This window comes from Triticum dicoccoides, chromosome 2B (assembly GCF_002162155.2).
Source record: "Triticum dicoccoides isolate Atlit2015 ecotype Zavitan chromosome 2B, WEW_v2.0, whole genome shotgun sequence".
Classification (NCBI taxonomy): Eukaryota; Viridiplantae; Streptophyta; class Magnoliopsida; order Poales; family Poaceae; genus Triticum; species Triticum dicoccoides.
This window is the reverse complement of record NC_041383.1, coordinates 738447428-738463142: the sequence shown is the minus strand read 5'-3', so window position 1 is coordinate 738463142 and position 15715 is coordinate 738447428. Positions and strand designations below refer to the sequence as shown.

Below are 15715 nucleotides of genomic sequence, written 5' to 3'. Positions count from 1 at the left end.
CTTAGGGTTTGCCCCCTCTTCTCTCTAGGCGCATGGGCCTTGGTGGGGAGGCGCCCCAGCCCACCTAGGGGCTGGTCCCTTCTCACACTTGGCCCATGTATGCCTCCGGGGCCCGTGGCCCCTCCCGGTGGACCCCCGGACCCCTCCGGTGGTCCCGGTACACTACCGGTGATGCCCGGAACACTTCCGGTGGCCAAAACCATACTTCCTATATATCAATCTTTACCTCTGGACCATTCCGGAACTCCTCGTGACGTCCAAGATCTCATCCGGGACTCCGAACAACATTCAGTAACCACATACATCTATTCCCTATAACCCTAGCGTCATCGAACCTTAAGTGTGTAGACCCTACAGGTTCGGGAACCATGCAGACATGACCGAGATGTTCTCCGGTCAATAACCAACAGCGGGATATGGATACCCATGTTGGATCCCACATGTTCCACGATGATCTCATCGGATGAACCATGATGTCAAGGACTCAATCAATCCCGTATACAATTCCCTTTGTCTAGCGGTATTGTACTTGCCCGAGATTCGATCATCGGTATGCCGATACCTTGTTCAATCTCATTACCGGCAAGTCTCTTTACTCGTTCCGTAACACATCATCCCATGATCAACCCCTTGGTCACATTGTGCACATTATGATGATGTCCTACTGAGTGGGCCCAAAGATACCTCTCCGTCAACCGGATTGACAAATCCCAGTCTCGATTCGTGCCAACCCAACAGAGACTTTCGGAGATACCTGTAGTGCACCTTTATAGCCACCCAGTTATGTTGTGACGTTTGGTACACCCAAAGCATTCCTACGGTATCCGGGAGTTGCACAATCTCATGGTCTAAGGAAATGATACTTGACATTAGAAAAGCTTTAGCATACGAACTACACGATCTTTGTGCTAGGCTTAGGATTGGGTCTTGTCCATCACATCATTCTCCTAATGATGTGATCCCGTTATCAACGACATCCAATGTCCATGATCAGGAAACCGTAACCATCTATTGATCAACGAGCTAGTCAATTAGAGGCTTACTAGGGACATGGTGTTGTCTATGTACCCACACATGTATCTGAGTTTCCTATCAATACAATTATAGCATGGATAATAAACAATTATCATGAACAAGGAAATATAATAATAACCAATTTATTATTGCCTCTAGGGCATATTTCCAACACATCCGACGCTGCCTTGTGTTGCCCATATATACCTTTTTGGATTACTACTACACTAAGAAGTACAACTAGCTAGAATGCCATCTTCACCAAGTGAACCTCTTCAACAAGCGTCAACAAGCTTCATGATTGGTCTACGTGGAATTGATTCCCATGCGTAAGGCTGTATAGCTCCCATCACCGAGATATCATACTGGTTTTCAACGAGCAAGGACCAAGCAACGGTTATCTCCACTTTACAATCACCAAGCTCACAACTTTCTTCACGTATGTTGTTGAATTTGATTGGAAAGACGACACTTCCACTGATTTCTCTAGCCTGCACAAGAATTTCTAGCCTTCCTCTTGATTTCACAGATACAACTTGCCTCGACAGATCTAGATAACCCTCTTCACCCACAGGCATATCTCTAGCTTGTGAATCAAGCAGCAAAATACACCTAGATGGGTGCTTACCACCACCTTCGGTTTAGTCCTCAGGTAGTGCGGAGCAAACGATTGATGCCATTGCCACAAGGCAATGAGCCCCGTACAACACGGACACCGAGGATATTGGCTTGGTGTGAATGTTCAAGCTGCTCACATCATAGCTCTATTTCACAAAGGCCCTGGAGGACACGCGTAGAAATCATATCACCACTATCAAGATATTTTTCATCATAAAAGAAGGCCTTATTGATCAATGTTCTATCTTTAGACTCCACTGTGCCCTTAAGTTTTAGGTGGACTTCAATCGTAACTGTGGGTTCCATTATGCCTCTAGACATAATTGCACGAGAAGGGCCAGTCAAGTGCAAAAAAGGATCCTGCAAGCATCATTGTTCACCATTAGCTTGCCAACAAAGATGCAATCAATAAGGAAATAACAGGAAAATACCCGTGCATACCTGTTTTGTCAGGATTTGGTAGTCATCCCTAGTGCGAAAGAAGAGAAGGTTGCAACAATAGTCCGCAGAATCTCGGGCCGCAACTACACCATATACCTTCAGTGGCCACTCGAGGGTGAAGCCTTCTCTTTCTGCGACTTTAATAGAGTAAACCTGCATGGTCCTCCCGACTTTAGCACCCACTTGGGTGTGGCCTGGTATGCTGTCGATAAAGTACATGGGGCTCAATAACGCTGCATGCAACCAAGTCAAGTATGTGTTAGAAATCTAATGTGAACTAACTAAAGAGTGCACATATTGCTTTTGCTCTCAATTCAAGAAGAATGAAGAAAAATCAATAATATAGTGGATCACCATGCTAACAGAACGAATTAGCTTGCTGCCATTGACGCTTAGAAAACAAACTGCAGCCCAGCTCCAAGCTCTCGTGGATAGGGTGGGTGATGAGCTACCCCTTTGGAAGGCAGCTATGCTTCCAAAAAGCAGATGGCTGCTGCTCATTCAGTCTGTGTTGTGTGCAATCCCTGTGCATTCCATGATGGCCCTTGACCTACTAGCTAAAACGATCTCAGCTTTTGTCAAGATCTGTCGTGGCTTCCTTTGGTGTGGTAAGAAAGAGGCAAACGGAGGGAACTGCTCTGTGGCCTGGGAGTCGGTTTGTAGGCCTAAATGGGCCGGTGGTCTCAGGATCCCCAACCTGCAGTGGTTGAACAAATCTCTCCAGGCCAGATGGCAGTGGTTGCAGAAGTTTGACAAGGATAGACCCTGGAGTGAGTTTCAAATCAAGGTACCTAAAGAATCCTTGGTGCTAGTGCACACGGCTGTGATCACTTTGGTAGGCGACGGGACTTCCACTCTCTTCTGGGAAGACAAGTGGTTGGAGGGCTGTCGGGTGCGCGATCTGGCCCCTCTAATTTATGCCAGGGTCCCGCCTAGAACCAGAGGAACGAAGACGGTGGCAAGCGCGCTGGAACACCATAACTGGGCGAGGGACTTTGGCCCGGACCTCTCGTCGGATGCTTTGCTTCAATTCTTTCAGCTCTGCTCCCGTGTGGAGATGACACTGACAACAGCTGGTGCGCAAGATGTGGTTACTTGGAGCTGGGAAAACAGTGGCCAATTCTCGGTGCGGTCGGCTTATGCGGCCCGGTTTATGGGGCTCAAGGTGTCTCCCACGGTGGCATTCACCTGGGGATCCCGAGCGCCCCTACGGTGTCGTTTCTTCACTTGGCTCGCATTCAAAAACAGATGTTGGACTTCAGTCCGGCTTGCTAATCATGGATTGCCCCATCAAGACTCTTGTCCGCTCTGTGACCAAGCTGACAAATCCAATCAACACTTACTGCTGGAGTGTGTGTTTGCAAGGCAAATCTAGCACTGGGTGGGCAGGATCATGGGGCAGTCGGCACTTGAGCCACTCGTGGATGAGGACCTAAGCTCGTGGTGCACCAGGCAGGACTTGGTCATTTGAAACCATAAAGCAACAAGAGAAACCTGCCTTCTGCTCATGTGGATGATTTGGAAGCACAGGAATGATGTGGTATTCAATGGTATGTTGCCTTCAATCCCAAGTCTCAAGCAACAGATTATGGAAGAAGGGGTGGCCTGGACCAAGGCGGGTCTGCTTGGCAAACTTGCACAAGATGCAGAGGTAGATAGGTGGGTAGCTCTGGAGTAGTAGACATTATGTCTTCTCGGTAGTGTCGGAAAATCCGGCATGTAAATAACCTCTATACATATGACCTTGGGGAGTCTTTCCCTTTCTTCTTTAATGAATGATACACATGCTTGTGCGTATTCTAGAAAAAAAGAACGAATTAGCTTGCTTGAGACATGCAGTAAATGGAAGAAGAAAAGAAACTAACAAGAACCATATCACTAGCACATTTACTCACTTGGGTCTTCGAAGCTGCCAAAGTTGCCGCGCCTACATTCCCAATCTCTACGATAGGCATTGAAATAATACTCCTCAGCCATCTTCGTCGCCTCATACGCATCCTCAGCTTCCACATCCTTATCCCTGTCCTTGTCTTCCTTTATCAATTCCATTTTCTCTCTGAAATCTGGCACCCATTGACCAAGCCGGTCGAAAACTGCAGAGATAAACTTCAATGTGGAGCAATAGCGTTCGACGGGTTCTTGAATAAGCATGCATATCGCTAGAAATTTTGGTTCTGTTGAAACTAGCTGGCTCATGTTGTCCCACAGCTCATCAAACTGCTGGGAGAGCAGAGCTGATTTGAAGCTGACCCTCGGTGCCACCTCCGCCATCACGGTCTCTGCCTCTGCCTCCTCCTCAATCTTGTTTCTGACAGATACAGCCATGGGGATCGAGTTACTAACCGGCAGCTCCTTGAACTGCTCCTGCTCATTGAACTGCTTGGAGTCCGATTTGCCACAGTCACCAATCTTTCTCTGTGTCTGTACCGTTCTGTCTTCATTGCCAATAGCCGCTGATTTAAACTCGCCACTCCTTCCTTTCAACAACTTCCCTCCGGTTTCCATCTCAATGTCGTCGCCCATTTTTCTCTCGGTATCTATCAATTTCCTGTTATTGTTGATCCAATAGGCATTCTGCATCGTGCAGATCCTCTTTTGGGTCTTGTAGTTGACCCGATTGAAGATCTTATTTGACAACTCGTACATATCAGATTTCAACACCAGAAGATTATTGTATTCTTCGGAGCCGTAGTGTCCAATCTTGACCAACTTCTTCTCCTGGTCCTGGATCCAGCAGATACTCTTCTGCATGAAGATGCCAGCTTGACAGAGATCCTCGCTAAACATGGACTCGCTACTCTTTCCCTTCGAATTTCCTGCAGTCGCCATCCCACTGTCCTCAGGACTGTCACCTGACTCTGGCATCGTTGAGGGAACAAGGGACCATGCAACAGTAATCTCAACCTTAGAGCCATCAACAAGGGGATTTTCACATTTACTTGTGTTGTATTTTTCGGGTGTAAGGAGGAATCGAGCAGCAGTTGCAGTATGTGATGGTGAATCAGCCATTATGAGGAATTGCAGCTTTCCATTTAATTCCACAGAAACTACATGTCTTGCCAGATCAAGGTAGCCATTGCTCGTCATAGGCATTTTCCCATCTTTTGAATCAAGCAGCAAAACTTGCCTAGATGATACTTGCCCAGCGATATCTTCATGACCATCCTGAGGCAGTGAAGAGCAAACAACTCTGCCGCCATGTGGAAAAGGCAATGAATCCGGTTTGGGTATAACACCCACACTAAGGACAGTGGCCTGGACCAACTGTTTAACTTGTTCATAGCATAACTCCACTATGCACAAGTTGTTTTTGGCGAGATAGGTACTGGAATTATCACCATTGAAAAAGCCAAATGTACTGATCAATGCTGTATCTTCAGATTTTGTTGCACCCTTCACTGTTAATTGGATTTCGATGTAAACAGTATCCGTCGAGACAATTGCACGAACTGGGCCTGTCAAGCGCAAAAAGGAATCCTGCAAGCGTCATCATTGCCATTAACTTATCAACAAGGTTACAGCATACAGGCAACAAACAAAAGATCAAGAACACGAAAATACCAATACGTACATTTTCTTCAAGGATTTGGTAGTGCATTCTTGCACAGAGGAATAGAGGGTTGCGATGACGGTCCACGGCATCACGGATTGCGACCACTCCATACACCTCCAGTGGGAACATTTGGCGTTCTACTAGTGAGACTTTGATGGAGTAGATCTACAAGGTGTTCCTGGCGACAGCTTCAATTGGGAAGTGTAGGATCGAAAGTATGTCTAGAGGAGGGGGGTGATTAGACTACTTGACCAAGTAAAAACTTATCCTTTTCCCAATTTTAGTCTTTGGCAGATTTTAGCTATCTTAGCACAAGTCAAGCAATCTTAACACAATTCAAGCAAGCATGCAAAGAGTATATGAGCAGCATAAAGTAAAGCATGCAACTTGCAAGAATGTAAAGGGAAGGGTTTGAAGAATTCAAACGCAATTGGAGACATAGATGTTTTTGTCGTGGTTCCGATAGGTGGTGCTATCGTACATCCACGTTGATGGAGACTTCAACCCACGAAGGGTAACGGTTGCGCGAGTCCACGGAGGGCTCCACCCATGAAGGGTCCATGAAGAAGCAACCTTGTCTATCCCACCATGGTCGTCACCCACGAAGGACTTGCCTCACTAGCGGTAGATCTTCACGAAGTAGGCGATCTCCTTGCCCTTACAAACTCCTTGGTTCAACTCCACAATCTTGTCGGAGGCTCCCAAGTGACACCTAGCCAATCTAGGAGACACCACTCTCCAAGAAGTAACAAATGGTGTGTTGATGATGAACTCCTTGCTCTTGTGCTTCAAATTATAGTCTCCCCAACACTCAACTCTCTCTCACAGGAATTGGATTTGGTGGAAAGAAGATTTGAGTGGAAAGCAACTTGGGGAAGGCTAGAGATCAAGATTCATATGGTAGGAATGGAATATCTTAGCCTCGGCACATGAGTAGGTGGTTCTCTCTCAGAAACAGCAAGTTGGAAGTGTAGGTTTGTTCTGATGGCTCTCTCCACGAATGAAGAGGAGGTGGAGGGGTATATATAGCCTCCACACAAAATCTAACCGTTACACACAACTTGCCAAACTCGGTGGGACCGAATTGATAAACTCGGTCGGACCAATTCAGCAAATCTAGTGACCGTTAGGATTTTCGGTGGGACCGACATGCAACTCGGTAGGACCGATATGGTTAGGGTTTAGGGCTTAACGTAATCTCAGTGAGACCAATTACACAAACTCGGTGGGACCAATTTTGGTAATAAGCTAACCAGAGAGTTGGTCAGGTAAACTCGGTGGGACCGATTCGCTCATTTCGGTGGGACCGAAATGTTATGAAAAGGAAACAGGGAGTTTACATTGCAATCTCAGTGGGACCGATCACTCATCTCAGTGGTACCCAAAATGTTACAAAGGGAAACAGAGAGATTACAATCCCATCTCGGTGAGACCGAGATCCCTATCGGTGAGACCGATTTTCCTAGGGTTTGTGGCAGTGGCTATGACATCTGAACTCGGTGGCGCCGGATAGAAAGAATCGGTAGGGCCGAGTTTGACTTTTGGTTTAGGTCATGTGTGGATGTGAGAAAGTAGTTGAGGGTTTTGGAGCATACCACTAACCACTATGGAGCAAGAAACTCATTAAGCAACACCTCATCCCTCCTTGATAGTATTGGCTTTTCCTATAGACTCAATGTGATCTTGGATCACTAAAATATAAAATGTAGAGTCTTGAGCTTTTTAGCTTGAGCCAATCCTTTTATCCTTAGCATTTTGAGGGATCCACTTTTCTCATCCATGCCATGCCATTCATTGAGCTTTTCCTGAAATATTTATCTTGTAATAATGTTAGCTCAATGAGCTATATATTGTTAGGAATTACCAAAACCACCTAGGGATAGTTGCACTTTTAATCTCCCCCTTTTTGGTAATTGATGACAACATATAGAGCAAAGCTTCGACAAATGATAATAAGAGTGAAAAACATTGTCGCTTTGAGAAGTATGTGATAAGCAAGAGCCCCCCCTAAATTTGTGCATGGTTTAAGATTTGCTTTGGACTGCAAATGCACAAAGAGTTAGGCTCATGGGTTACTCTTCCATGTCACATACATCTTGGTGGAGCGCTCAAAATGATAATGATTGAATACATGCACTCATCACCAAGCATAGTGAATGATCATATAGAGATAAAAAGGATAATGTCATCCAACAAGCATAAATGTAGCATATGATCAAACGCATGATCATCCAAGTATCACACAGACATAAAGTATCTCAAACAAGCAAATAAAGTTCAACCACCAAAGCAAGAGAGAATAAAAAGCAACACTCTCTCTCGAAGCCTATGATCTATACATTTTTCTCCCCCTTTGGCAACAAGTTACCAAAAAGTTCATAGAAAATGCATAGCACTAAATCGTCTCTCAGGCTTGATCTTCAGGTGGTGGTGTAGAGATGGCTCCTTGGACGAAGACTTCAGTAGATGTGGATGGAGCTGGAGGTGTAGGTGCTGGAGCTGGTTGCCTGGAGCTGTAAGAGCTGTAGCTGGTGCAGATGAAGTGGCTCTGGTGTCTGTCACTGGCACTGCAGCTGATCTCTGAGCTCTAGGCACTCTGGCAAATGCATTAGTGGTTTTCTTGCCCTTCCTCTCCTGCATATCATCCTGAAGCGTCTCAACAACAGACTGGATCTCAGTTACCTTCACATCCAAGTCATAGAACTTCTGCTCCATGATCCTTTCCAAGGCTCTCCTGGTTTTGAGTCAAGGTGGCTAGCCCCTTCTCAATCCTCAGAGTGGATGCAATCAAGTAGCCTAGCTGATCTTGTTTTCTCTTTAAAAAGTACCGAGATGCCTCTTTCATTGTTGGCATCTTGGTAGCCTTCTCTGTCCTTGCCTTCTCCTTCTTTGCTTGAGCATGCACAGAAGATGGTTCATCTTCATCCATAACCACTTGCTTGTCCTCAAAGTCTGGATAGATAGGCATGTGATCCTTGTCCAACAAGTATGTGCCAGTGCCCATCTTTGAGTTGATCAGCTCCTGGATCTGTGGGGCATACCCACAACTTCTCTTCTGGTCAGCTGCTGTCCTCTTGATAGTCTCAACTTTGAGGCTCGTGACCTTGAACTTCTGTGGCACATCAAATAAGTGTAGCAATTGCATGGCCTCTGATCATGTTGTGGTCACTTGACTTGGGCAAGAGAGTATGCCTGAGAATCTAGTTGGTGGTTGGCAGTCCTGACAGAAGGTAATGTACTGATCCAAACTTATATGTCTCAACTGTAGCATCTGGGATCTCCTTGTACATATGTGCCATAGTGTTGTGATCCATCTTCTTTTTGGCATAGACATCCAAGTCATCTTCTTTCTCCTTAGGTGCATTGATCACATTTGCCCATTCTTCAATTGTTGATTGGTACCTAGTACCTTCAGACATCCATACTATCCTGCCATCTGGATAGAAGTGTGATGTGGAGTAGAATTGCATTATGAGCTCATCATTCCACTTTGTGAGCTTCTGCTCAACAAAGTCTGCAACTCCACAAGCACTAAAACTGTCATACACACCAGGATAGTGTTCTTCATTCTCCTTCATGTAGGTCCAGTCCACCCACCTCATGTCACACACTATTGGCTCAACACTGTCTCGTAGAAATCCTGCTGTTCCTTTGTATGGAACCTGTAGTCAACAGCAGTCCTTCTCCTGATTGCATAAGGATCAGATAACCTCCACTATCTGAGGCCTGCATCCTTTCTCAGCTTCATATTCTCAGCCACAGGATGAGCATCATTATGATCTGGAATTTTTGGCTTCAATTTTCTCAAGACATGCTCTTCCTCTTCTTCCTCTTCAGCAACAGTTTCAGGCACTGGGGCCTTGTTCTTCTCAGCAGCAGATATGTTTCTGGTATTCCTATTTGGTGCGGTCTTGGGCTTGGAGGCAGCTTTGGGTGCTTCTTTGGGCTTTGATGATGCATCCCGTGACCTAATAGCATCACCCATAAGCTTCTGAGCCTTGGGTGCTGGTGCAGCAACCTCTTCTTCTTCTTCTTCTTCCTCTTCCATCATGGAAGGCTTTCCAACAACTCTGGCCATGGTCTTCTTGACCCTTTCCTTCCTCTTCTTCCCTTATTCAGCAGCCTCTTTGGGTTGAGATTCCAAAGGTACTTGAGTAGAGGCTCTGGCTTTAGACATGGGAGTTCTCTTTGCAGGAACTTTGGTCTTCATACCAGGCTTAATGGCAGCAGCTGTGCCATACTCCTTTTTGAGCACTTTCTTCTTGGAAGTGGCCTCATCCTCAACTGCCACATAGTCTCCATCCTTAGATTCTAAGGTTTTCTTCTTTCTGGCCCTGGTGGCAGCTTTGGGTAAGTTGCTTGGGGTGCTCCTGCTACCCTCATCAGAGCTCCTAGAGGGACTAGTGCCCTCACTCATTTGAATTTTCTCCTCTTCCCTGTTCTGGCTATCACTTTGATCAGACATGTTGCAAACACTGACTGCTGACCCTGTGAATAGATATAGATGAGATAGAGTGGATGAGCATCACAAAATACAGAGGGTTTTGCAAAATAATGAGTCAAAAACTTAGTTTTAGTTTTCCACAGAAAGCATTTCAGATCAAACGATTTACAAACTCGGTGATACCGAAGCAGCTTCTGGAACCTAAACTAGTGAACTTAGTCAGACCGAGTCACATTTCAGTGGCACCGAGACTGCTAGGGTTTCACAAAGTCCTGAACTCGGTCACACCAATTTGCAATTCTCGGTCAGATCGAGAATCACTTGTGCAATGGCCTTAGCCGAATCGGTGGAACCGAGTTCTACAACTCGGTGGGTCCGAGATGGTTTCGGCGGAAACCTAACCCTAAATTTTCAATTCACCTATAATCTATGGAGTGTTTTGACTGGATAGAATAGTTTCAATCGTGGCAAGATTCATGACGAACACAATGTGCTAGGAATCGGACGGGGATAGCATAGTGATCGAGTCCATACCCTAGTTCGGCAATGAACTCTCTACGGCGGCAACTGCAGGGATGATTTCCGTTGACGGCGGTGGAGACCAGCGACTGGAGGCGGCTGGCAACGAGGAGGACGATCCGAAGACCCTCGAGGCAGAGCGAGCTACGCGCGGGCGAAAGAGTTTGGAGAAAGTTTCCAAATTTTTGCCCGTGGGTATATATAGCCCGACCCTGTCGGTGTGACCGAGTGGAACAACTCGGTGGCACCGAGATGCATAACTGTTGATAGCTACAGCAACTCGGTGTGACCGAAAAGTTCTAATCGGTTGCACCGAGATTGAAAACCTAGATCGACTTAATGATCTCGGTATGACCGAAATGGAAGAATCGGTCAGACCGAAACGCGCAAAGAATTTTGGAAGTTTAAGTCTATGACGAATCGGGGACTCCGAGTGCTCCTCACACAGAGTGGTTCGAATTTGACTTGATCAAATTTTGTGATGTAGCATGAATAGAGTTTGAGACAAGAAAAACATAGATAGCCAGAGAAGGTTCTTAGGCATTCTTGTCCATCCACTTGGCAAAAGAAAAAGAAACCAATCAATCAAAACAACAAGTGGATGTCCTTGAATGAGTGAAATATGCAACCAACATGTTCAACAATAAAATGACAAATGAAATATGTGGCAAAGCATGCACAACCAATTCTAGCATCTATCAAGCAATTGGTGATGACTAGGTCATCTATATATGAGTATATTGACATAGGAGTCAAATGAGAACATTTGATCATAGGTCATACTCGTCGTTTAAGCTCAAGTGGGGTTACCACTTTTACATAATGCATTGATGTGTTCACACCATTAGAGTTGCTTTGACTCAATTCTTAGAGTTAAGCTCCCCCTAGATGTGAGATCCCCCCCTTAGAGGGATGAACTAACCTTGGGTTTTGTCGATGATGACTTCATGTAGGTGTTGAAGATGTGGATGCTCAATGTTGATGAAGATCATTTGGAGCAATCCTTTGGAGTGAGTTGCACTTTCAATACCTACACAGGTTAGTCCCACAAGGAACAAACAAGGATATCCATAGACATGGAGTGATGCACACACAAGATGATGTCTATGAAAGCATTAGGTTACCTTGTCCCTTGTCTTACCAACAAGAGGGTTTGTGACTCCTTGAACTAGTGCAAGATGTGAAAGTTGATTGCACTTGTTGTTGCCAAAATGATATGAGTGAAATACGTTGGCGGAGTCACCCTCAAGAACTCTCTAGTTCTTCTTCTTCGGGATCCACATCATCTTGATGGGAATCCTTGGAGTTGTAGTCGTACTTGATGAAGTAGAACTTGACGTAGTCTTGGGAACCCACTTGACCAAGGCCTTAGGAGCTTCTTCAAATGCATCAATCTCCTCTTGAAGTGTGTCCTTGCCTTTTTGCTTGTGGTCTTGTGGTGGAAGATCATCTTGAGCTTGTGTCCCCTTGAAGGAAGTAGGATCATACTTCTCTTGTTGAGGAACAAACTTCGTCTTGGGGTATTGATCTTCTTCCCACTCAACTCCATTGGCATTGAACTTTCGTTCAAAACCAACACCTTGGTTCTTCCGGTGCCTTCCTTGCTTGCGTACAATTTCCTCAAATTGCTTACTCCCGGCAAGGCTCTTGTAAAAACCTTTCTCTATAATTCCCTTCAATAAGGTATTTTCTTGCTCAAGTGTAACTTGGCTAAGAGAATCATTAGTGGAATCAAGAGAACTACTAGAAGCAACAACATTGGATTTAGCATGATTATTGTTACTACTAGAGGAAGAATCCTTCTTGTTCTTGTTAATGGACTTGACTTGAGGCATGTAAGTAGATAATAGTAAACGCTTGGCAATGTAAGAAGAACTTTTATTATGGAGATCATCATTGATTGCCTTTAAGAACTCATGCTCTTGCTCAAGGTTGAGCTTTTCAAAGCGTAACTTCTCATGAGTCCTTAAAAGTTCTCGATGATCTTCCAAGATAGTTTCATGAGCTAACTTAAGAGTGTTTAGTTCTTTAGTTAGAAGCTCAATCTTCTCCATACATTGTCATTCATTTTATCTTGATTAGCATGATTAATTGACGTTTCATCATAGTATTCATCACTAGAGTTGTCAACAAGTAAATCATCATCACCTAACAAGTCATCTTCATCACTATTAAAATCAACATACTCGGGGTGTGTTACCTTTGGGCTTTTAGCCATGAAGCATCTTCCAAGTCCTTCATTTGGTGAATCAAATATGTCGTAGGAGTTGGTTGACACAAGTGGTAGACCGGCAACACCTTCATCTTGAGTATATTCGGAGTCGGAGTGATAACTTCTCTCGGAGTGATTGTCGGAGTCGGAGCCGGATACCCATTCACCAACATGAGCTTGATGTCTTCGTTTTGTGTAGCTCCTTGATGACTTGTCCTTCCTTTCCGAATCCTTGCTTCTCCGGGATGTTCTTCATTCATAACGATCATCTCTACTCCTCCTCTCTCTTGGCGGTGATTCTTCTCTTCTACTTCTCCTCTTGGGTGATTCTTCTCTTCTTTTGTGGGGTGCCGTACACTCATTGGAATAGTGTCCGGGTCTCGCACAATTGTAGCAATTGCGCTCTCGACTAGAAGATCTTTTGTCATTGTAGGACCTTGACTTGGAGCTTCTCTCTTTGCCTCTATTCTTGTAGAACTTGTTGAAGTTCTTCACCATTAAGATCAATTCTTCATTGAAGGTTTGTTTCTCACTTGATGATGTAGGGGCTTCATAGGAGGCTTTGTAAGAACCACTTGACTTGTGGTGAAGTTCCTCCTTATCCTTGAGTGACATCTCATGAGCAACAATTCTTCCAATGACTTCCGTTGGCTTGAGATCTTTGTAATTTGGCATCATTTGGATCAATGTGCACATGGTATCATATTTTTCGTCCAAAGCTCTTAGGATCTTCTTGATGATGAATTTGTCGGTCATCTCTTCACTTCCTAAGCCGATAATCTCATTTGTGATAAGAGCAAGCCTAGAGTACATTTCAGCGACACCTTCACCATCCTTCATTTTTGTCAGGGATATACCCTGCGGTGTAACCCGGCTGGAAGTATAACCCGGCCGGACTTGGCGACTCACTAATGACCCACCCTGACTAGACGACACACTAAGTGACCGCTCGATCCTGGCGACTTATGGGTGACCTGGCAAGCGGATCAGAGGAGCGACAAGACCCGGGGGCCCAGGAGGCTCAAGGCCCAGAAGGCCGGCTTACGTTATTATAGGCCGGCTTAAGAGGAAAGGCGCGAGGAATATCTCCCTCACAAGGAATCAAGACCCGGACTTGTATCCGGCTTGTAGTACAAGATAGGCTAGTCCTAATCCTATTTGGACTCCACATGTAACCCGCCCCTCTAACTTATATAAGGAGGGGCAGGGCTCCCCAAAGGGAGACAGACAAAAAGAAACAACTGATCGAGAGCCAAGCATAGCGTATCTCGCTCCCTGGTCATCGAAACATCAATACCAACCCAACTAGACGTAGGCCTTACCTTCACCGTAAGGGGCCGAACTAGTATAAAACCTCTCGTGTCCTTTGTCCCGATTAACCCCTTCAAGCTTCCTAGCTGCGATGGCTCCACAACTAAGTCCTTTCACGAGAACATCTGACGTGACAATTCCACGACAGTTGGCGCCCACCGTGGGGCTCGCGCACGGTGGTGTTGAGTTCTTGAAGGGCGCTATCCCAGAGATCGAGAAGCTCCGCCCAGATTATTGAAGAAGTTCCGGTCGACTTATCGGAGAGTTCCAGCTGGCTTACCGAAAAAGTTCCGACCGCCTTGACGAAACGTTCCGTCTAAATCGCCGAAAACGTTCCGACCGCCTCGACGAAAGGTTTCGTCTGAATCGGCGAAAAGCTCCGACCGCCTCGACGAAAGGTACCGTCTGAATCGGCGAAAGGTTCCGACCGCTTCAACAAAAGGTTCCGTCTGAATCACCAAAGAGTTCCGATCGCCTCGACGAAAAGTTCGGTCCGAATCGCCGAAGGGTTCCAGCCGAATCAATGAAAGGTTCCGTCCGAGTCATTAAAGGGTTCCGACTTAGGCTACAGAAAAGTTCCGGATTATCAAAAAGTTCCGGCCGGATTATCAAGACGTTCCGGTTCAAAAGCTCCGGATTATCAAAAGTTCCGGCCAGATTATCAAGAGGTTCCGGATTATCAAAAGTTTTGGCCAGACTATCAAGAGGTTCCGGTTTAAAAGTTTTTGGATTATCAAGAAGTTCTGGTTCCAAAAATTCCGGCTCAAAAAGTGCCGGCCGGGTTATGTGGAGAGCTCAGGCACTAGAAGACACAGAATCAATTAACTCTTTTGTCAAAAAACAAAAGCAGCACTATGCATTATCCGGCGCCAGCATCCGGCAAAAAATACCAGGTGATATCCATCTGGTTTACTTTTATCAATATTTATTAATTTTTTTGAAAACAACCACTCTGCCTAGTGTTGTTATATACAGCCATCGCCCCTGCGGTTCGGTTTACGTCAAACACGCCGACCGGCTTGCCCGTCAGCACCACCTTACAACACCACGGACGACTCGCCCGTCTGCCCTCGTGGCCGGTTCACGCGTCCTCACCGGCTTACAACGTGGATGACAACTTGCTCGTCCGCACCGGCTTACAAATGCCATGGCCGGTTTATTGGTTTGTTCCCGCGACCAATTCACCCGTGAGGGATTTCGGTTTCACCTAGGGATCATCAATTTCATGGCGAATTATTTTCGGCCTAAACAAATCAGGTGATATCCATCCAAGTTTGTTTTATTATCACATGTTGTTTTTGTCAAAGAACAAGTTTATCTTTGCCTTGGTCTGCAATATTGTTTATGCAGGGCAATTATTTATGAAAAAAGTGATGTTATACCGCGGAGGTGGAGACACGCCAACATCTTTTGGCACAGGTGGTCGTCGTTACTCAACGGACTCCCGCACCGGCTTACTACGTCGTGGTCGTCTCTCACGACCGCGCCGGCTTACAACGCCGTGGCCGTCTCTTATGACCACGTCGGCTTACAACAAGGAGGACAACTTACTCGCCCGCACCAGTTTACAGCACCACAGTTGATTCATCTGTCTGAGCCGCCT

The 15715-nt window shown here is 45.7% G+C and overlaps 2 pseudogenes; both read right to left on the bottom strand.

The window, feature by feature from the left end:
• Positions 1 to 1289: 1289 nt before the first annotated feature.
• On the bottom strand, positions 1290 to 2232 carry LOC119361287 (annotated as a pseudogene).
• Positions 2233 to 3960: 1728 nt separating this feature from the next.
• LOC119361286 overlaps positions 3961 to 15715 on the bottom strand; it is a 34181-nt pseudogene continuing 22426 nt past the window's right edge.